The 23,881-nt window shown below is 47.0% G+C and overlaps 1 protein-coding gene across 1 annotated transcript in view; it reads left to right on the forward strand.

Moving 5' to 3' along the window:
- The first annotated feature begins 11,160 nt into the window (after positions 1-11,160).
- Positions 11,161-23,881, forward strand: part of LOC134539890 (cytochrome P450 4C1-like) — a 158,661-nt gene continuing 145,940 nt past the window's right edge. Inside the window, exon 1 of the mRNA XM_063382239.1 lies at positions 11,161-11,224. The gene's annotated coding sequence lies outside the window, so the exon portion shown is untranslated. The remainder of the gene's footprint in view (positions 11,225-23,881) is intronic.

A 23,881-nucleotide genomic window follows, 5' to 3' on the forward strand; every position in this document is an offset into this window, starting at 1 on the left:
ACAGAGAGACCAGACCCGCCCTCCTGCAGTTCCACGAGTCTGCACCGACACATCTTCACGGCCAGACACAGAGAGACCAGACCCGCCCTCCTGCAGTTCCACGAGTCTGCAAGGACACATCTCCACGGCAGGACACAGAGAGACCAGACCCGCCCTCCTGCAGTTCCACGAGTCTGCACCGACACATCTCCACGGCAGGACACAGAGAGACCAGACCCGCCCTCCTGCAGTTCCACGAGTCTGCACCGACACATCTCCACGGCCAGACACAGAGAGACCAGACCCGCCCTCCTGCAGTTCCACGAGTCTGCAAGGACACATCTCCACGGCAGGACACAGAGAGACCAGACCCGCCCTCCTGCAGTTCCACGAGTCTGCACCGACACATCTCCACGGCCAGACACAGAGAGACCAGACCCGCCCTCCTGCAGTTCCACGAGTCTGCACCGACACATCTCCACGGCCAGACAGAGAGAGACCAAACCCGCCCTCCTGAAACTCCACGAATCTGCACCGAAACAATTCCACAGCCGGACACAGAAAGAGCAGACACGCCCTCCTGCTATTCCACGAGTCTGCACCGAGACATCTCCACGGCCGGACACAGAGAGAACAGACCCGCTCTCCTGCAGTTCCAAAAGAATGCACCGACACATCTCCACGGCCAGACACAGAGAGACCAGACCTGCCCTCTTGCAGTTCCACGAGTCTGCACCGACACATCTCCACGGCAGGACACAGAGAGACCAGACCCGCCCTCCTGCAGTTCCACGAGTCTGCACCGACACATATCCACGGCAGGACACACAGAGACCAGACCCGCCCTCCTGCAGTTCCACGAGTCTGCAAGGACACATCTCCACGGCAGGACACAGAGAGACCAGACCCGCCCTCCTGCAGTTCCACGAGTCTGCACCGACACATATCCACGGCAGGACACAGAGAGACCAGACCCGCCCTCCTGCAGTTCCACGAGTCTGCAAGGCCACATCTCCAAGGTAGGACACTGAGATACCAGACCCGCCCTCCTGCAGTTCCACGAGTCTGCAAGGACACATCTCCACGGCCAGACACAGAGAGACCAGACCCGCCCTCCTGCAGTTCCACGAGTCTGCACCGACACATATCCACGGCAGGACACAGAGAGACCAGACCCGCCCTCCTGCAGTTCCACGAGTCTGCAAGGACACATCTCCACGGCAGGACACAGAGAGACCAGACCCGCCCTCCTGCAGTTCCACGAGTCTGCAAGGACACATCTCCACGGCCAGACACAGAGAGACCAGACCCGCCCTCCTGCAGTTCCACGAGTCTGCACCGACACTTATCCACGGCAGGACACAGAGAGACCAGACCCGCCCTCCTGCAGTTCCACGAGTCTGCAAGGACACATCTCCACGGCAGGACACAGAGAGACCCGACCCGCCCTCCTGCAGTCCACGAGTCTGCACCGACACATATCCATGGCAGGACACGGAGAGACCAGACCCGCCCTCCTGCAGTTTCACGAGTCTGCAAGGACACATCTCCACGGCAGGACACAGAGAGACCAGAACCGCCCTCCTGCAGTTCCACGAGTCTGCACCGACACATATCCACGGCAGGACACAGAGAGACCAGACCCGCCCTCCTGCAGTTCCACGAGTCTGCAAGGACACATCTCCACGGCAGGACACAGAGAGACCAGACCCGCCCTCCTGCAGTTCCACGAGTCTGCAAGGACACATCTCCACGGCAGGACACAGAGAGACCAGACCCGCCCTCCTGCAGTTCCACGAGTCTGCAAGGACACATCTCCACGGCAGGACACAGAGAGACCAGACCCGCCCTCCTGCAGTTCCACGAGTCTGCAAGGACACATCTCCACGGCAGGACACAGAGAGACCAGACCCGCCCTCCTGCAGTTCCACGAGTCTGCACCGACACATATCCACGGCAGGACACAGAGAGACCAGACCCGCACTCCTGCAGTTCCACGAGTCTGCAAGGACACATCTCCATGGAAGGACACAGAGAGACAAGAGCCGCCCTCCTGCATTTACACAAGTCTGCACCTACATATCTCCACGGCAGGACACAGAGAGACCAGACCCACCCTCCTGCAGTTCCACGAGTCTGCAAGGACACATCTCCATGGAAGGACACAGAGAGACAAGAGGCGCCCTCCTGCATTTACACAAGTCTGCACCGACACATCTCCACGGTAGGACACAGAGAGACCAGACCCGCCCTCCTGCAGTTCCACGAGTCTGCACCGACACATATCCACGGCAGGACACACAGAGACCAGACCCGCCCTCCTGCAGTTCCACGAGTCTGCAAGGACACATCTCCACGGCAGGACACAGAGAGACCAGACCCGCCCTCCTGCAGTTCCACGAGTCTGCACCGACACATATCCACGGCAGGACACAGAGAGACCAGACCCGCCCTCCTGCAGTTCCACGAGTCTGCAAGGCCACATCTCCACGGCAGGACACAGAGAGACCAGACCCGCCCTCCTGCAGTTCCACGAGTCTGCAAGGACACATCTCCATGGCCAGACACAGAGAGACCAGACCCGCCCTCCTGCAGTTCCACGAGTCTGCACCGACACATATCCACGGCAGGACACAGAGAGACCAGACCCGCCCTCCTGCAGTTCCACGAGTCTGCAAGGACACATCTCCACGGCAGGACACAGAGAGACCAGACCCGCCCTCCTGCAGTTCCACGAGTCTGCAAGGACACATCTCCACGGCAGGACACAGAGAGACCCGACCCGCCCTCCTGCAGTTCCACGAGTCTGCACCGTCACATATCCATTGCAGGACACAGAGAGACCAGACCCGCCCTCCTGCAGTTTCACGAGTCTGCAAGGACACATCTCCACGGCAGGACACAGAGAGACCAGACCCGCCCTCCTGCAGTTCCACGAGTCTGCAAGGACACATCTCCACGGCAGGACACAGAGAGACCAGACCCGCCCTCCTGCAGTTCCTAGAGTCTTCACGGACACATCTCCACGGCAGGACACAGAGAGACCAGACCCGCCCTCCTGCAGTTCCACGAGTCTGCAAGGACACATCTCCACGGCAGGACACAGAGAGACCAGACCCGCCCTCCTGCAGTTCCACGAGTCTGCACCGACACATCTCCACGTCAGGACACAGAGAGACCAGACCCGCTCTCCTGCAGTTCCACAGGTCTGCACCGACACATCTCCACGGCCGGAAACAAAGCGACCAGAGCCGCCCTCCTGTAGTTCCTAGAGTCTGCACGGACACATTTCCAAGGCCGGACACAGAGAGACCAGACCGGTCCTCCTTCATTTCTACGAGTCTGCACCGACACATCTCCACGGCCGGACACAGAGAGAGCAGACCTACTCTCCTGCAGTTCCACGAGTCTGCAAGGACACATCTCCACGGCAGGACACAGAGAGACCAGACCCGCCCTCCTGCAGTTCCACGAGTCTGCAAGGACACATCTCCACGGCAGGACACAGAGAGACCAGACCCGCCCTCCTGCAGTTCCTAGAGTCTTCACGGACACATCTCCACGGCAGGACACAGAGAGACCAGACCCGCCCTCCTGCAGTTCCACGAGTCTGCAAGGACACATCTCCACGGCAGGACACAGAGAGACCAGACCCGCCCTCCTGCAGTTCCACGAGTCTGCACCGACACATATCCACGGCAGGACACAGAGAGACCAGACCCGCCCTCCTGCAGTTCCACGAGTCTTCAAGGACACATCTCCACGGCAGGACACAGAGAGACCAGACCCGCCCTCCTGCAGTTCCACGAGTCTGCACGGACACATCTCCACGGCCAGACACAGAGAGACCAGACCCGCCCTCCTGCAGTTCCACGAGTCTGCACCGACACATATCCACGGCAGGACACACAGAGACCAGACCCGCCCTCCTGCAGTTCCACGAGTCTGCAAGGACACATCTCCACGGCCAGACACAGAGAGACCAGACCCGCCCTCCTGCAGTTCCACGAGTCTGCACCGACACTTATCCACGGCAGGACACAGAGAGACCAGACCCGCCCTCCTGCAGTTCCACGAGTCTGCAAGGACACATCTCCACGGCAGGACACAGAGAGACCCGACCCGCCCTCCTGCAGTTCCACGAGTCTGCACCGACACATATCCATGGCAGGACACGGAGAGACCAGACCCGCCCTCCTGCAGTTTCACGAGTCTGCAAGGACACATCTCCACGGCAGGACACAGAGAGACCAGACCCGCCCTCCTGCAGTTCCACGAGTCTGCAAGGACACATCTCCACGGCAGGACACAGAGAGACCCGACCCGCCCTCCTGCAGTTCCACGAGTCTGCAAGGACACATCTCCACGGCAGGACACAGAGAGACCAGACCCGCCCTCCTGCAGTTCCACGAGTCTGCACCGACACTTATCCACGGCAGGACACAGAGAGACCAGACCCGCCCTCCTGCAGTTCCACGAGTCTGCAAGGACACATCTCCACGGCAGGACACAGAGAGACCCGACACGCCCTCCTGCAGTTCCACGAGTCTGCACCGACACATATCCATGGCAGGACACGGAGAGACCAGACCCGCCCTCCTGCAGTTCCACGAGTCTGCAAGGACACATCTCCACGGCCAGACACAGAGAGACCAGACCCGCCCTCCTGCAGTTCCACGAGTCTGCACCGACACATATCCATGGCAGGACACGGAGAGACCAGACCCGCCCTCCTGCAGTTTCACGAGTCTGCAAGGACACATCTCCACGGCAGGACACAGAGAGACCAGACCCGCCCTCCTGCAGTTCCACGAGTCTGCACCGACACTTATCCACGGCAGGACACAGAGAGACCAGACCCGCCCTCCTGCAGTTCCACGAGTCTGCAAGGACACATCTCCACGGCAGGACACAGAGAGACCCGACCCGCCCTCCTGCAGTTCCACGAGTCTGCAAGGACACATCTCCACGGCAGGACACAGAGAGACCCGACCCGCCCTCCTGCAGTTCCACGAGTCTGCACCGACACATATCCATGGCAGGACACGGAGAGACCAGACCCGCCCTACTGCAGTTTCACGAGTCTGCAAGGACACATCTCCACGGCAGGACACAGAGAGACCAGACCCGCCCTCCTGCAGTTCCACGAGTCTGCACCGACACATATCCACGGCAGGACACAGAGAGACCAGACCCGCCCTCCTGCAGTTCCACGAGTCTGCAAGGACACATCTCCACGGCAGGACACAGAGAGACCCGACCCGCCCTCCTGCAGTTCCACGAGTCTGCAAGGACACATCTCCACGGCAGGACACAGAGAGACCAGACCCGCCCTCCTGCAGTTCCACGAGTCTGCACCGACACATATCCACGGCAGGACACAGAGAGACCAGACCCGCCCTCCTGCAGTTCCACGAGTCTGCAAGGACACATCTCCACGGCAGGACACAGAGAGACCCGACCCGCCCTCCTGCAGTTCCACGAGTCTGCACCGACACATATCCATGGCAGGACACGGAGAGACCAGACCCGCCTCCTGCAGTTTCACGAGTCTGCAAGGACACATCTCCACGGCAGGACACAGAGAGACCAGACCCGCCCTCCTGCAGTTCCACGAGTCTGCACCGACACATATCCACGGCAGGACACAGAGAGACCAGACCCGCCCTCCTGCAGTTCCACGAGTCTGCAAGGACACATCTCCACGGCAGGACACAGAGAGACTCGACCCGCCCTCCTGCAGTTCCACGAGTCTGCACCGACACATATCCATGGCAGGACACGGAGAGACCAGACCCGCCCTCCTGCAGTTTCACGAGTCTGCAAGGACACATCTCCACGGCAGGACACAGAGAGACCAGACCCGCCCTCCTGCAGTTCCACGAGTCTGCACCGACACATATCCACGGCAGGACACAGAGAGACCAGACCCGCCCTCCTGCAGTTCCACGAGTCTGCAAGGACACATCTCCACGGCAGGACACAGAGAGACCAGACCCGCCCTCCTGCAGTTCCACGAGTCTGCAAGGACACATCTCCACGGCAGGACACAGAGAGACCAGACCCGCCCTCCTGCAGTTCCACGAGTCTGCAAGGACACATCTCCACGGCAGGACACAGAGAGACCAGACCCGCCCTCCTGCAGTTCCACGAGTCTGCAAGGACACATCTCCACGGCAGGACACAGAGAGACCAGACCCGCCCTCCTGCAGTTCCACGAGTCTGCACCGACACATATCCACGGCAGGACACAGAGAGACCAGACCCGCACTCCTGCAGTTCCACGAGTCTGCAAGGACACATCTTTATGGAAGGACACAGAGAGACAAGAGCCGCCCTCCTGCATTTACACAAGTCTGCACCTACATATCTCCACGGCAGGACACAGAGAGACCAGACCCACCCTCCTGCAGTTCCACGAGTCTGCAAGGACACATCTCCATGGAAGGACACAGAGAGACAAGAGGCGCCCTCCTGCATTTACACAAGTCTGCACCGACACATCTCCACGGTAGGACACAGAGAGACCAGACCCGCCCTCCTGCAGTTCCACGAGTCTGCACCGACACATATCCACGGCAGGACACACAGAGACCAGACCCGCACTCCTGCAGTTCCACGAGTCTGCAAGGACACATCTCCACGGCAGGACACAGAGAGACCAGACCCGCCCTCCTGCAGTTCCACGAGTCTGCACCGACACATATCCACGGCAGGACACAGAGAGACCAGACCCGCCCTCCTGCAGTTCCACGAGTCTGCAAGGCCACATCTCCACGGCAGGACACAGAGAGACCAGACCCGCCCTCCTGCAGTTCCACGAGTCTGCAAGGACACATCTCCATGGCCAGACACAGAGAGACCAGACCCGCCCTCCTGCAGTTCCACGAGTCTGCACCGACACATATCCACGGCAGGACACAGAGAGACCAGACCCGCCCTCCTGCAGTTCCACGAGTCTGCAAGGACACATCTCCACGGCAGGACACAGAGAGACCAGACCCGCCCTCCTGCAGTTCCACGAGTCTGCAAGGACACATCTCCACGGCAGGACACAGAGAGACCCGACCCGCCCTCCTGCAGTTCCACGAGTCTGCACCGACACATATCCATTGCAGGACACAGAGAGACCAGACCCGCCCTCCTGCAGTTTCACGAGTCTGCAAGGACACATCTCCACGGCAGGACACAGAGAGACCAGACCCGCCCTCCTGCAGTTCCACGAGTCTGCAAGGACACATCTCCACGGCAGGACACAGAGAGACCAGACCCACCCTCCTGCAGTTCCACGAGTCTGCACGGACACATCTCCACGGCCAGACACAGAGAGACCAGACCCACCCTCCTGCAGTTCCACGAGTCTGCACCGACACATATCCACGGCAGGACACAGAGAGACCAGACCCGCCCTCCTGCAGTTCCACGAGTCTGCAAGGACACATCTCCACGGCAGGACACAGAGAGACCAGACCCGCCCTCCTGCAGTTCCACGAGTCTGCAAGGACACATCTCCACGGCAGGACACAGAGAGACCAGACCCGCCCTCCTGCAGTTCCACGAGTCTGCAAGGACACATCTCCACGGCAGGACACAGAGAGACCAGACCCGCCCTCCTGCAGTTCTACGAGTCTGCAAGGACACATCTCCACGGCAGGACACAGAGAGACCAGACCCGCCCTCCTGCAGTTCCTTGAGTCTGCACCGACACATATCCACGGCAGGACACAGAGAGACCAGACCCGCACTCCTGCAGTTCCACGAGTCTGCAAGGACACATCTCCATGGAAGGACACAGAGAGACAAGAGCCGCCCTCCTGCATTTACACAAGTCTGCACCGACATATCTCCACGGCAGGACACAGAGAGACCAGACCCACCCTCCTGCAGTTCCACGAGTCTGCAAGGACACATCTCCATGGAAGGACACAGAGAGACAAGAGGCGCCCTCCTGCATTTACACAAGTCTGCACCGACACATCTCCACGGTAGGACACAGAGAGACCAGACCCGCCCTCCTGCAGTTCCACGAGTCTGCACCGACACATCTCCACGGCCAGACACAGAGAGACCAGACCCGCCCTCCTGCAGTTCCACGAGTCTGCAAGGACACATCTCCACGGCAGGACACAGAGAGACCAGACCCGCCCTCCTGCAGTTCCACGAGTCTGCACCGACACATCTCCACGGCAGGACACAGAGAGACCAGACCCGCCCTCCTGCAGTTCCACGAGTCTGCACCGACACATCTCCACGGCCAGACACAGTGAGACCAGACCCGCCCTCCTGCAGTTCCATGAGTCTGCAAGGACACATCTCCACGGCAGGACACAGAGAGACCAGACCCGCCCTCCTGCAGTTCCACGAGTCTGCACCGACACATCTCCACGGCCAGACACAGAGAGACCAGACCCGCCCTCCTGCAGTTCCACGAGTCTGCACCGACACATCTCCACGGCCAGACACAGAGAGACCAGACCCGCCCTCCTGCAGTTCCACGAGTCTGCAAGGACACATCTCCACGGCATGACACAGAGAGACCAGACCCGCCCTCCTGCAGTTCCACGAGTCTGCACCGACACATCTCCACGGCAGGACACAGAGAGACCAGACCCGCCCTCCTGCAGTTCCACGAGTCTGCACCGACACATCTCCACGGCCAGACACAGAGAGACCAGACCCGCCCTCCTGCAGTTCCACGAGTCTGCAAGGACACATCTCCACGGCAGGACACAGAGAGACCAGACCCGCCCTCCTGCAGTTCCACGAGTCTGCACCGACACATCTCCACGGCCAGATACAGAGAGACCAGACCCGCCCTCCTGCAGTTCCACGAGTCTGCACCGACACATCTCCACGGCCAGACACAGAGAGACCAGACCCGCCCTCCTGCAGTTCCACGAGTCTGCACCGACACATCTCCACGGCAGGACACAGAGAGACCAGACCCGCCCTCCTGCAGTTCCACGAGTCTGCAAGGACACATCTCCATGGAAGGACACAGAGAGACAAGAGCCGCCCTCCTGCATTTACACAAGTCTGCATCGACACATCTCCACGGCCGGAAACAGAGAGACCAGACCCCCCAGCCCAAATACAGTTCCTCAAGTCTGCAACGACAATTCTCCACGGCCAGACAGAGAGAGACCAAACACGCCCTCCTGAAACTCCACCAATCTGCACCGAAACAATTCCACAGCCGGACACAGAAAGTGCAGACACGCCCTCCTGCTATTCCACGAGTCTGCACCGAGACATCTCCACGGCCGGACACAGAGAGAACAGACCCGCTCTCCTGCAGTTCCACAAGAATGCACCGACACATCTCCACGGCCAGACACAGAGAGACCAGACCTGCCCTCTTGCAGTTCCACGAGTCTGCACCGACACATCTCCACGGCAGGACACAGAGAGACCAGACCCGCTCTCCTGCAGTTCCACAGGTCTGCACCGACACATCTCCACGGCCGGAAACAAAGCGACCAGAGCCGCCCTCCTGTAGTTCCTAGAGTCTGCACGGACACATTTCCAAGGCCGGACACAGAGAGACCAGACCGGTCCTCCTTCATTTCTACGAGTCTGCACCGACACATCTCCACGGCCGGACACAGAGAGAGCAGACCTACTCTCCTGCAGTTACACGAGTCTACACCGACACATCTCCACGGCCGGACACAGAGAGAGCAGACCTACTCTCCTGCAGTTACACGAGTCTGCACCGACACATCTCCACGGCCGGACACAGAGAGAGCAGACCTACTCTCCTGCAATTACTCGAGTCTGCACCGACACATCTCCACGGCCGGACACAGAGAGAATAGACCCGCCCTCCTGCAGTTCCACGTGTCTGCACCGACACTACTCCACGGCCGGAAACAGAGAGGCCAGACCCATCCTCCTGCAGTTCCACGTGTCTGCACCGACACATCTATACAACAGGACACAGAGCAGCAGCGTGTGACGTCCTGTACTTCCTACACTTGTGGAAACGATTACATACTGTCTTATACTTCTGCCTGCTTTGCTCACATTTGAGTAGTTTTGCAACTGATAATTCTCATCTCTGAGGTTGGGACCGGTAATAGAATTCGAATGTTAACAATTTGTATTTAATAAATTATTGGTTTCCATTGAATACAAAGCCAGACACGAGAAACGAAAGACAGTTATTCAACGCATGATTACATGTGCTTGAAATGTTTTTGGGTATTCTAAATGTTTCTTATCCCTCTTATCTGTTTAGTTTCATTTAAATGCTCGTTGCCATCCCGCGCCCAGATTTTCTTTCCTTTTTTAGATATGAATGGTAGGTTTAGATAAGATTTTTTACATGATTAATTAATATCTTCCAAAATGAACTTATTTTTAATATTTTTCAGTAGACTAGGTAATCACACGTCTTGGTGCTCATAATTGAAATGAAAGTATCGTTACGTTAGGTCAGATACATTAATTATTAAGTAGATTTATTGTTGAATTATTCAATTTCCTAAAAAATACGTTTTCTATTCGCAAAGAAGGGTAGGTTCTCGTACGTCTAAATAATCGTAATTTAAATGTATAGTTGTTTGTATAAATCATCGACTTTTAACATTTTCTTAAAACGCGAACATATACTAATTTTTTATTTATTTTGTTCACACAGTTTCCCAGAGTATTAACCGAATGTTGTAGTGGTTCGCGCCTGATCGGGGATCGGTTGTTGAATTAAACACAGTAGAGACATACCAGACAGTTAAATGATTACAGCATTGGAGAGTGTATGAAAACTAACCTAGTGGCAAAACTGGTGGCTACAATATTTTAATTAAATGTTTTAAATTTTTATAAAAATTATTTTATCTGTTCTAAAACATGTCTAGTGTCTTCTTAAGTAATTTGAAGCACTTGAATTATATTTTATCCCATTAATATGTATACTAATTTAAAACAATTTTTTTTTCTAAAATATTTAATTTTCTTTGTCGTATTGGAGATACCACATGTATTAAACCGATACATAGCGGGCTGACGTGACAACATCGCCCGGCGCTAGTCTGCAGTGCAGCTGGTCAAGGCTCGCTTCAGGGCCGGCCGCGGCGTGGGGCGAGGCGGCTCGCGATTGGCCGACGCGGCCTGGCCAATGGCTGCGCGGCGGCAGGTGGGCGCCGGCCGAGGGCGTCGCGCGCAGTGTCTTGGCGACTCGCTGGCTCGTGGCTGGTGGTTCCCTGTACTTCTGAGCGGCTCGCGGCTAGGAGCGGACACACAGGTACACGGCCGCGCTCTGGCCAACTGAGCATTTCTTTACCGGCAGTAAAGTTAAAGTTTACATACTGAAGCTCTTTCAAAAAAAGCATGCACATAGTTTGCGCTGAATTTACAGGCTAAGAATAATACTGAAAACTGCCAGGCAGTTACGTACGTCTCGTCAAGCTAAAATAAATAATAAATACCCCCAGCAAAACCAACAGGCGATGGCCGTTGGAAAACTGATATAGCTTCCCGTATTCGGCGTGTCTTATTTGTAACGGTTTTTTCCGCCGTGTATCGGCAGAGAGTGAGAGAGAGAAATACCAATATATATATATATATATATAAAATATTTATCATTCCCACCAAGAAACGGAAATGTGTTGAATGGAAAACGCATGAAAAGTTGTTCTATCCGCCGCCTCTCTCTCTCACTATCTGTCTAGTAGTAAATAATAATTTTTTTTATGGAGATGGAGCCGGAGCGTGTAGTGTGGAGCGTGTAAATGACAGACCGTCCTTACGTTACAGTGGTCATCCTCTAAACTCCTCAATAGTCCCTATTTTGAGGGGGAAAAAATACATTTTTAAGGAAAAATTTCCCATGTTTTCCCTAAAAAAAAACTGTAGTGGTCAAAATTTCTCGGAGAAGTGCAAAAATCTTCAGACAGGGGCAATATAGTTAACGGAGAGGAGCAAAAATCCTTGAAGAATGACGATATTCCTCGGGGATAGATAATATTCCTCGGGATGGGGCAATATTCCTAGGAGATGGGCAAAATTCCTCAAAGGCCCCACCAGAGTTCACGACCTGAAATGACCGTAAACACAAAATATTTAATTTTTGACGAACAAATTACGAACAAATTCAGAAAATATAAATGAAACTTACTTCAATTGTTTAATTACTTAATCGATTTCGGTTATCGTTTCGATTCCCAACGAGGGTTAACTTGTAATTTATTAATACAATTAATAAAAATTATTATAATTTAATTTTTAAAAAATAAAATACATGCTTATGTCACAAACGTCATCTTAGGCTCTAGATCGTTGCAGTTTTTCTTACGGCAGCCATCTTGAAAATCTGTAATTTTTATCCAATTTAAATAAAAAATATTAAATTATTAAAACATTATTTTATAACATTTAAATACAAAAACAATTTTAATAAATTGATTCGAATCCGGTGAGGTCATTCGATTTAACAAGCGATGGGTCCTTCCTCCACGGAATCCACTGGCAGACTGACCTCTCACCACTCATGACAAGGCATATATTATGTAAGCCAGTATGACATGATGGCAGCCATCTTGTTTTATTCTACTGGAGGATCCGACAATCAGTTTTCGTCTGCTAGAGGACTCTCCAGTCATATCAGTTTATTTTTACCTGCTAGAGTGCAGTAGTAGTCATTACCGTAGCGCCCGCCATCTTGTCTATGTTCGTGGTTGCCATCTTAAATTTCGGTAATTATTTAGCTAGATATTCGGGAAAAATTCAAAAAATCATACAAAATAGGTAATTGAAATAGTTTTTGATTCTACTAAATCTGCTTCATCTTAAAACAAAATAAAAATAAAATTGTATTTAAATTAAATATAAATAAATTGGTTATAAAAACATTAGAAATAAATAATATAATGTAATTTCTTCTCTACTACAATCATACAGACACGAACAAATAACAAATGTCATTTTTATCAGAGAGCGGAAAAAGTCTGTTTGTTCTAGGTTGCAATATATCAACATGACTAATTTTACATCCGCTACATATACCTGATATTTTTCCTCTTCGTTACAGATTTTTTCAAAAGTATCAATTACCTAATCTTCTACATCGTGTGATAGGTAATTATATTGAATGCTCTTCTGCAAGTATCGTCTAGAAATGGCTCAGGTTCACCGTAGGAACATTCCAGAAACAGGTTATACTTCAATTACCCTATCGTGTTCCATTACTTCTTCCAGATCATTACGAATATTCTTCTCGGCAACATTTATAAAAGTGCAACAATCACTTAGCGCAAGAGATCTGTTCAGGGAATAATAGTCTTTACACATTGCACAGAATGCTGAATTTACCAGGTAAAATCCATTTTTGTTCCGTCTGAATGCACCGTGAACAGACTTATGTTGTTTTGCACGCTGAGTCGAATTTTTCTTCTTGCAGATCCATTTTCTTGCTAGCGGCGTTTTGCGTACGAGTCTTGTGATCGCCTATTTCAATCTGACTAGCCCGGTCATTGGCAGACCAACAAAGAAAGTAATTTGGTTAATACCAAATTTGAGAAACTCTAAAGAACATATTTGATCTCTGAGTATAAGTTTATGATTATTGGTGTTGAATCAATAACAATCAGTAACCTGTTAAGTTAAGGTGATCCACTGTGTTATTTATAAACACAAAATTGTACTTATTATTAACCTTAAGTTTTAATTCAATTTCAATAATAACGCAAACGATTCACTGTTGAAATATGAATAGTTATATTACTGGAAATGATATTGCTTTCACATTACAAAATGTTAATGGGAATTTTTACAAGAATAGCTATATTCAATAGAATAGTTTAAGATTAATATTGCACAACCTGTGTAATAGGGCACCTCTTCGAATAAAATTCAATATTTATATTGCAATATTCAAATGTAGTAAAGTTTTAATATTATTTTAACTCAATCGGGACTCTTCGATTAGTTTCTAGGGTTATATGGGTGTAAGTAGATGAATCATACATAAGATTGATACACGGCTGTCGAGTTATGTACTGCTATTAATTATAAGCTTGTGGAGTAGTAAAGATATAAAATTTCCTCATAGTTCATAATTACCTCAGAATATGCCGCAAGTTACGGACAATACCACCTTAAGATATGGTATTTCAACTATACCGTGAACTGCGGATCTCAGTAACTACATTCGTACGAACGTAGTGATGTCCTAGCTCTCGATCTTCCTGATGATGACTCTCCAGGAACAGCGGCTCTCGATCGTCCTGATGATGACTCTCCAGGAACAGCGGCTCTCGATCTTCCTGATGATGACTCTCCAGGAACAGCGGCTCTCGATCGTCCTGATGATGACTCTCCAGGAACAGCGGCTCTCGATCGTCCTGATGATGACTCTCCAGGAACAGCGGCTCTCGATCTTCCTGATGATGACTCTCCAGGAACAGCGGCTCTCGATCGTCCTGATGATGACTCTCCAGGAACAGCGGCTCTCGATCGTCCTGATGAAGACTATCCAAGAACAGCGGCTCTCGATCGTCCTGATGATGACTCTCCAGGAACAGCGGCTCTCGATCTTCCTGATGATGACTCTCCAGGAACAGCGGCTCTCGATCGTCCTGATGATGACTCTCCAGGAACAGCGGCTCTCGATCTTCCTGATGATGACTCTCCAGGAACAGCGGCTCTCGATCGTCCTGATGATGACTCTCCAGGAACAGCGGCTCTCGATCGTCCTGATGATGACTCTCCAGGAACAGCGGCTCTCGATCTTCCTGATGATGACTCTCCAGGAACAGCGGCTCTCGATCGTCCTGATGATGACTCTCCAGGAACAGCGGCTCTCGATCTTCCTGATGATGACTCTCCAGGAACAGCGGCTCTCGATCTTCCTGATGATGACTCTCCAGGAACAGCGGCTCTCGATCGTCCTGATGATGACTCTCCAGGAACAGCGGCTCTCGATCGTCCTGATGATGACTCTCCAGGAACAGCGGCTCTCGATCGTCCTGATGATGGGTCTCCAAATCGGCGATTCTTGATGACGACGAAGGGCAGTTGTTCACATTCTTGATAATGATTTAGGGATTTACTATCCTCGATGACGCATATGTAGTTCTTGACTATCTTTGACGACGACTATGTAGTTCTGGTCTATCTTCGACGACGACTATGTAGTTCTTGAACACATTCGACGACGATTATGTAGTTCTGGTCGAATATTAGCAGCAATGAACTTTAAGTTTTATATAAATTTTAGATTCGTACATTTCTCGAAGTCTCAGTCAATTTTGCTGCTTATCATTTTCTTCTTTCATGCTCGCCGTTCGAATTCATCCTTCCTAATAAAAATTCTCCATCTAACTTGTAATTCAAAAGCAAGAATAGAGGAAGTAGGCAAATAAATATGTTTTAAATCCAAATATATCGTTGTTAAAAGTTACTATGAAGTATAATAAAAAAGATAAAGAAGAAGGTTTCCCAAAACACAAGTTGTGGCAATACTTCACAAATAAATATTTACAAATTTTGAAATTAAATAACATTATTAATTACTATAAACAACTGGTTTGTTTATAGTCTGATCCTTATCTTGCGGAGCAGACTGCAACACTAGCTGGTTCAAAGCAGGTGAACACACTTTACCCTTGCAGATTTTCACATGCCGTCTCAAGTTTTTCAATACCTTACATGACACTCAACACAGTGGAATGCCAAGCGTCATGGTCATGTCTTCGTACAACTCGAGAGAACGAAAATGTCTTTTCAAAGTTTCCCAGTGATATATTTCGTCTGTATTTCTCGATGCATCAATACTCCGTAATGCACCAGCTACAGAAGACTTCTGCAATGAGAGTCTCGACTTTTGGAGGAGAGAAGCGCTTCTTTTACAGCTTACGAAATGTATTTTTAAATAATAATTTTTTTGCATACCCATTGGAACATTTCTCAAATTTAAATTTTGTACGAAGCGGATTATTAGAAAATTATTTCCTCTGGTGTCGACGAGGATTACAGTTATTCAAGAAATCCTTGTCATAGTAACGACACTGATGCTAGGAAGAACCGATACATCTTTAGTGGACATCATTAATGCTAGTAGTGATGCACCCATTGAATTCTCCTTTGACGGTGAAAATCATTCATTGTGGTTCCCTCTGCAGACATCAATGCAGATATAAAAGCCTCCTTTGCTGGTGGAACCATAACTATTAAGATTTCCTTTAAAGTTGTCGTTGACAATGGTACACATACCATCGAGTTCTGCGTATTGCCCGTCGACATTGACACCGGGATCTGCCTCGCCAGCGACGTTACTGCCATTTAGGTCTCCGCTGCCATCGAAGTATCCGTTGCCATTGACATCGCTCTCATAAGAGTCTGCTTCTTCATTGATAGGCCGTCCATCAAGGACGAAATTGGAACAGTAACATAATACCAGGCAACGTACTAGAGAGAGCTAATTCGCACTGCACAGCTGACAGAGGAGGACTAAGGTCCCTAATGTCTGGGACTCACTTATTGCCCGCGACCGCCAGAATAATATGCGAGTCAAACCACGATCCATTCACATTAATACACGAGTTTAAACAACATTCAAAAAAGGAAGCACATAGGAATGCGCATTTGTCAAAATGCAAGAACATTAAAAAAATAAAGCACATTCAACAAAAGAAATGGACACACTATTACACACTGGACTCACAATACACATGCAGGACATGCAATAGACACTATAGTACATACACTGGAAACACAGTACACAACTATGCACACACACAGGACACGCAGTGGACAAACAGGAAGCATAATCGTAATCACAATAAAAAAGAAGCACATCATAAAAGGAAGCCCAATTGGAAGCATAATTAAAAATTGGAATCACAATTAAACGAAAATTCAACTTTTATGATACGATCTCACCAGAGGGATAATATTTCATCACAGCTACACAATCTTGTCGCCTGGAAACGATACCATTATAGGGATACAATCTCATATGAGGGATACGCTTTTATCGGAGGGATACGAGCTCATGTGAGATATACGTTTTCTTTAAAGGGATACGCTTTCTTCACAGTGATAACTCTCATCGTAAGGAAAAAGAGCTTATAAGAGGGACGCGTTCTCGCTAAAGTGATACGTGTTCATTAGAGTTATATGCTCATGACACAGGAATATGATATCGTTGCAGGTATATAGCACCTGGATATTATATAACCACAGGGATACGTTCTCGTCAGAGGGATACGATACCATCAGAGAAATATGATCTCAACAGTAGAATATAAGACTAAAGACTTAACTATGCGCATATAACGAAAATTTTGTAAATTTATATGAAGAAACAACTCTTTAGGATATGACCCCATAAAATAGGTATTATCTGGTTACAAGTATACGGCCTCATCGCAGGCATACGATCTCATCACACAGATACGATCTAATCATAGGCTGCATTAGAATATAATCATCCAAAAGTCTAATACTCCAACATTCATTGGCTCCAACAGTCTTTGGCTTTAACAATACTTGTCTCAAACAGTGTTTGGATCCAAAAATAATATATACAGCAGACAATGGCTCTAAAATTTATAGACTTCAAAAATCATTGACTCAAACAGACTTTGGCTGCAAACGTTATTTTGTCCAACAGTCTGTAGTTTGAAAATACTTTGGCTGTAAGAGTCATTGGCTCCAACAGTCCTTGGCTCCAACAGTAACTGGCTCCAAAAGTCATCAGCACTAGCTTTCTTAGGCCTAACTGCTTGAGAAACATTTGGCTACAAGTTGACATAGCTACAAAGATAAAAGACTACAAGCCACGAGGCTACAGGACTACAAGATAATGAGGCAACAGGAATATGAGACTTCATGTCTACAAGGCTCCAACTAGCTACGACACTACGATGTTACGAAGATACGAGGCTACAATCTACATGGCAACTGGCTACAAGGCAACTTGGTTATGAAGCTACAAGACTACTAGACTGCAAGGTTTCAAGACTACGGGGCTACAAGACTACCAGGCTATGAGTCAACATGGCTATAAGACTACGTGTCTAAGAGGCTCCAACTAGCTATGGGCTACGAAGTTACGAGACTACTAAGCAACATGGCAAAGGGCTACGAGACTACAGGGCTACGAGGCTACAGGCTACGTGCCAACAAGAGTCGGACTAAAATAGCTCCATTCGCAACTCCATTCATCTTTGGCAAATAATTTGTTTCATTAAGACCCGATTCTTTCAATACTTGACGCCACATGCTGTCCTGTACAGGCAGTCACTCTTTCATGTGGGATGCGGGATGCTCAACACAATTCCAAGAGAAGGCCTTCACTAGAAATCAAAGAGCAGAAATTTTGTCTTGCAAGTTAGCATTTCTGAACTGTCTCAATACATAGTATTCGCTTGAGTAACTTTAGTAATGAATTTGTTTTGCCTTATATCTGCCTGGTAAACAATAAAGTAAGTGTTTGTTGGTTAACATTATAAAAAATAGGCCTATATATACACTAGCTGCCCGACCCGGCTTTGCACGGCTATACTAATGGAAAAAAATTAAGCCACATCCCCCATTTACAGTAATGGTAAATAAAAAAATTCTGTGAACATTTATTACAATGCTGTATAATGTACCGGAGAGAAAATGAATAGCACCGATGGTTTCCGGACTCGTGCACGCAACGTACAACTGATGTACACGTACTTCACTACGGCAGTCTACAGGCAGATCACTCTTGCGCAGATCATTATACATGCCCCTCCATGTGGGTACGCCACTGCCGCGCGATGCCCGTTGCCATGGAGACGCAGAAGGCATGAACAATGCCAAATCCTGTTCTCATGCAGATAAAGTACCCACTGCTGCCTGGTTTTAACCACCCATGGTATCTAATTTTCGGAAAATGTCATCCTGCGTAACATAAGGAACATTACTGTGAAGTTTCATGTCTGTAAAATATATATACTTGAAAAAAAGGGCAATTTTTGATATTTAAAGTACCCGCAAAATTTCAACGGTGATGAGGACTGCACTAACAATGAAATAGTCGTTAACTTCTAGCACCTGCGGCATCATCAACACACACCTCGTACGTGTACTGCATGTTGTATCTAACCCCCTCCAACGCATTTTATTCTAAATTGGACTTTTAGTAAGGGTCCCTAATGTTATTGATAATATAATATAGCCTATAGCCTTCCTCGATAAATGTACTATTTAACACTTAAAGAATTTTTCAAATCGGACCAGTGGTTCCTGAGATTAGCGCGTTCAAACAAACAAACTCTTCAGCTTTATAATATTAGTATGGATTGAGAGATTTTTTGTCTGGAATTAAAAAAAACACTCGGAGAACATAAGAAGAAGTCTTGCCAGGAATAACCAGGAGCACACAGAGAAAACCAACAGAAGCGTCGCCATTATTTACCAGAAGAGCTTGGAGTAACAAAAAATTATTGGCAGGAAGAATCAGGAGTACATGGAGAAAACCAACAAAATTTGAAATGTATAAACAGGAGCACACAGAGAAAACCATTAAAATATTGGCAGGAATCATCAGGAGCACACTGAGAAAACATACTCACGTTCTGATCCGCAAGTTAAGGTTCAGACTTGTACGCGCAATACCTCTAACAGGAAAATGGATCAGCAACAACAAGCTTTGACTCAACGTACAACACAACCTACGACTGTTCAGACCATCCACAAATGGATTTTACCTGGATAATTCAGCATTCTGTGCAATGTGCAAAGACTATTACTACCTTAACAGCTCTCTTGTGCTAATATATTGTTTTACTATTCTAACTTTTGCAGAGAAGGATATTCTTAAGGAACTCGAATAAGTATTGGTACACGATTGGGTAATTGAAGTATAATATCTTGCTGGAATGTTCCTACGGTAAACCTGAGCCATTTCGAGATGATACTTGCAAAAGAGCATTAAAAAGTAACTACTTTTCTTTACCTTTCACACGATGCAGAAGATTAGGTAAATGATTCTATTAAAAAAAAAGTCATGAAGAGGAAAAATATCATCGATATGTAGCGGATGGAAACTTAGTCGTGTTGATATATTTCAACCTAGAAAAAAAACAGACTTTCTCTGCTTACTGGAAAAATGACATTTATTATTTGTTCGTGTCTGTGGAATTGTAGTAGAGAAGAAATTACATGATATATATATTTTTTATTTGCAATGTTTTTTTCTTAAACCAATTTATTTATATGTTAATTTTAATTCAGTTTTCTTTTTTATTTTGAATTGGGGTCGAATAGAGTAAGTATAATTAAACCCTTTTTTAAGTACATATTTTTTGATGAATTTTGGAAATTTGTTCCGAAACTATAGCTAAATATTTACAGATTTCAAGATGGCGGCCACGATATTCGATACGATGGTGGGATCAAGGGTAATAAATACTACTGCACTGTAACAGGTATAATTAAACTGATATGACTGGAGCGTCTTCTAGCAGACAAAACTGTTTGTTAGATTCAAGGTGGTAGCCTCCAGCAGATTAAAAAAAGATGGCTGCAATCACGTAATACTGGCTTACAAAACATCTGCTTTGTCGTTAGTGGTGAGAGATCAGTCTGCCGGTGTATTCCGTAGAGAGAGGACCCGTCGCCATTTTAATCGAATGACTTAGCATGGTTCGACTAGAAGACTCCTAAATATTTTCTGATTACATTTTTTTTTAATTTTTTTAATATATATTTTAAAATACATCCTGTTAAAAGTTATGGATTTTCAAAATATGGCGGCCATAATATAAACTGAACTTTATAGACATCAATCGGTGGTACATATGCATGAATTTAATTTAAAATGTAATTTAATTTTTATTATTATTTAACTACATATTTACCCTTGCCGGTAATCCAACCCAAGACCTAAATAGATTTTGGAACTTAAAAAATAAAGGAATTAAATATTTTTAATTTTTGTTTTATTTTAGTACTTTTTCTTCAAAAATTAAATATTTTGTTTTATGATATGATGAGGCTTCTGAGGAATATTCCCTCTCTTCGAGATATATGGCCCTTTTCGAGGAATTTGGACGTCACGGCGGCCATATTAGATGAATTTGATTTGACCCTTAACTTAAAAATTTCAAATAATGCTCTAAATTGGGGCCCATATTGGCCCATAATTAGCCTAAATCCGCCAAAATGTCTTGTTTTTGGAGGAAAAAATTACGTCAAAAAATCTCGACAAATTTGAAAAAGACTTTATTTTTTTGGAGGAAAAAATTCCAGTTTTGAGGGCAAATTTCCTGTTTTAGTCCTAAAACATTTCGTTGGCTTGAAAGGTCCGCAATGTGGCTTAAGAATCCATATCTAAAAGTCGCTTTGAGCCGCTGAGGTCATGACCTAGTAGTCAATTTGGATGCATGACCGACATTTTTAATTTTTATGTAACTGCTGCAATCATCTTTACGACAGCCATCTTGAATTTCCGTAATTTTTATGCTAGTAATTCGGGAAAAAAATTAATAACGTTTTAATAAAAATTGTTTAAAAACACCGTTGCACATTTCGATACCGTAACCATCTTGGTTTCTAGAAACGTGCCACTTTATGTTACACCCGCCATCTTGGATGTGTAAGAAGTCATCGTTGCACATTTAGTTACGGCCGCCATCTTGTATTATGGCACAAATGGTGCAATTTTCGTTATATGAAGAAAAATTTTAAAATTTATAAAATAATAATAAATGTTTTAACAATAGAACACTCCACCATCTTGGATTATGATGTCATGGCTGCCATCTTGAAAATATGTAATTAATTAACTAAAAAAATCTGAACAATATTAAAAGTTATAAAAAAATAATTAATCAACATTTAATATAATATTATTTTAAAAACCTTCTTAAGTCATGGAGTCCTTTGTTCGATCCTGGTAAGACAAAAAAAAAACAGATCCTTCTTCCAAAGAAGGCACCGATAGATTAACATCCCAAATGAATGACAAGGAAGTTATTAAATCAGCCAGTATGATGTCACTTCCGCCATCTAGTTTTAGTCAGCTAAAGGCAGCCATCTTGGATCCAGCATGTTGTTTTTATCTTCTAGAGTGTACTACCGCCGTGTTAGTTTAATTTTCACCCCTGAAGTGTAGTAATTATTATTTTTTTTACTGTAGCACCCCGCCATCTGGAAATTTGGATGCTATCTTGGAAATTCGTGGTAATTAACCTAAAAATTTCGGGAAAAATCAAAAAAATGATTTTAAAAAATTTGAAATTTTTTATACTGACTGATTCGATAGATTCCTGTCCTTTTTTCGGTACTTGATAGATGCGAAAAATCATTTGAGAAAAAATCTTATTTAATCAATCATGTTCAAAATCATAAATTCAGCTTAAATTCCTCGTTTACCAGCCTTTATTAAGTTTTTATGACAGTCATCTTAGAAATTTGTATTTATTCACCTATAAATTCGAGTAATATTCCAAAATTTACCAAAAAATCAATTATTATAATGATAGACGTGATATATTCCCATCATTGCTTTGATTCTCAACCAGCTATAAGAGTAACTAAATCCTAAAATAAATGATAAATTTAGTTTTCCCATTACCTTTCGTCGTGTTTATGAAACATTCACGCTAGGAAAAACAACACTAGACAATAAACTTGTCCAACAAGATAAATACGTCATCGTTGTGCCTACCATGGAAGTCTATTTTTTCGATGCTTGGAATACATTCCAACCAGGTCATGTCCAATGTTAGGCATATATGAAATTTTTTTAGTAATTTTGAAGGTCAAGGTCATCCAAGATGGCTACCTTCCCTTCAGGACGTTCGGTCTTTGACCAGCTCCACCCTGCACGGTCCAGGTCCATCGCCAGAAGGGACTATTATTTACTACTCTCTCGCTCTCTCTCACTCTCTCTCGCTCTCTCTGTCTCTTCCAAAAAATTAAATTAAGAGTATCCTCCGGATTACTATGGACATGCAAAATTCGCGTTAGTACTAAGCAATATCGCGGAAAGCACTCTTGAATCACTAATATAATTAGCTAACGAGTTATTTGATTTTCCCTGAATATCTAGAAGCCAATGAAAAGCAATCCATGCTTAACCCTTTTTAAGGGATATTTCTAAGATTTTAACACGATACCTCCTTCGGATTTGTTGTACCAAATATATTTTCAACATATATTGACTTACTGTAATTATCATGGGTGTAAAAAGTCGCAGTATAGATGATAATCACAAAGGCTTATGCGCACCAGGTTTTACCCTGACTTCCACGCTAATGGGTGCTCTCTAGCACCACTTATAGTCACGGCCACCACCCTGTTAAGCCCTGGGCACCACACTGTTGAGCGTGCACCAGGCTGTTGGTCGCGCACCAGTTATAGCCAAAGCCATCACGTTGCCAGATGGCAACCTGCATTAGCTTCAGTGCACGCAACACGTGTATCACTGATAAGCGCCCACCATATTTCGTCGCGGCTGCCACGCTGATGAGCACAGCACCAGGTTCAGCCCCGGCCTCCTTGTTGCTTGTCGCGCACCGGGTAAAGCCTCGCACAACACCTTGCTGGGCACGCATTTGTTTTAGCCACGGGCACCACATAATAGTGCGGGGGTTAAGGGTATGAACCTTGCACTTTTTGATAAAAGCAAGCCACTTCGTATACTTTATTATTGAACACTTTTCAACATTTTTAGAAGTGGTGCTCCCTGGTACCCCTCATAGGGGGGCCGGTACCCCCCTTATAATGTGCCAAAATTAAGTTTTTCTCGTTTATTTGAAAAACGGCGGTTCCGGCGACAAATATAGCCATACACAAAATGAAAGATATTTAAATTTCCTACAATAATGTTCCTTACTATTTTTTTAAGAAGAACTTACCGTTTGGTAGAAAAATAATAATTAACATTTAGAATATATTGATTAAGTAAGAAAACCAAACT

This window comes from Bacillus rossius, chromosome 16 (genome assembly GCF_032445375.1).
Source record: "Bacillus rossius redtenbacheri isolate Brsri chromosome 16, Brsri_v3, whole genome shotgun sequence".
NCBI classification, from domain to species: Eukaryota; Metazoa; Arthropoda; class Insecta; order Phasmatodea; family Bacillidae; genus Bacillus; species Bacillus rossius.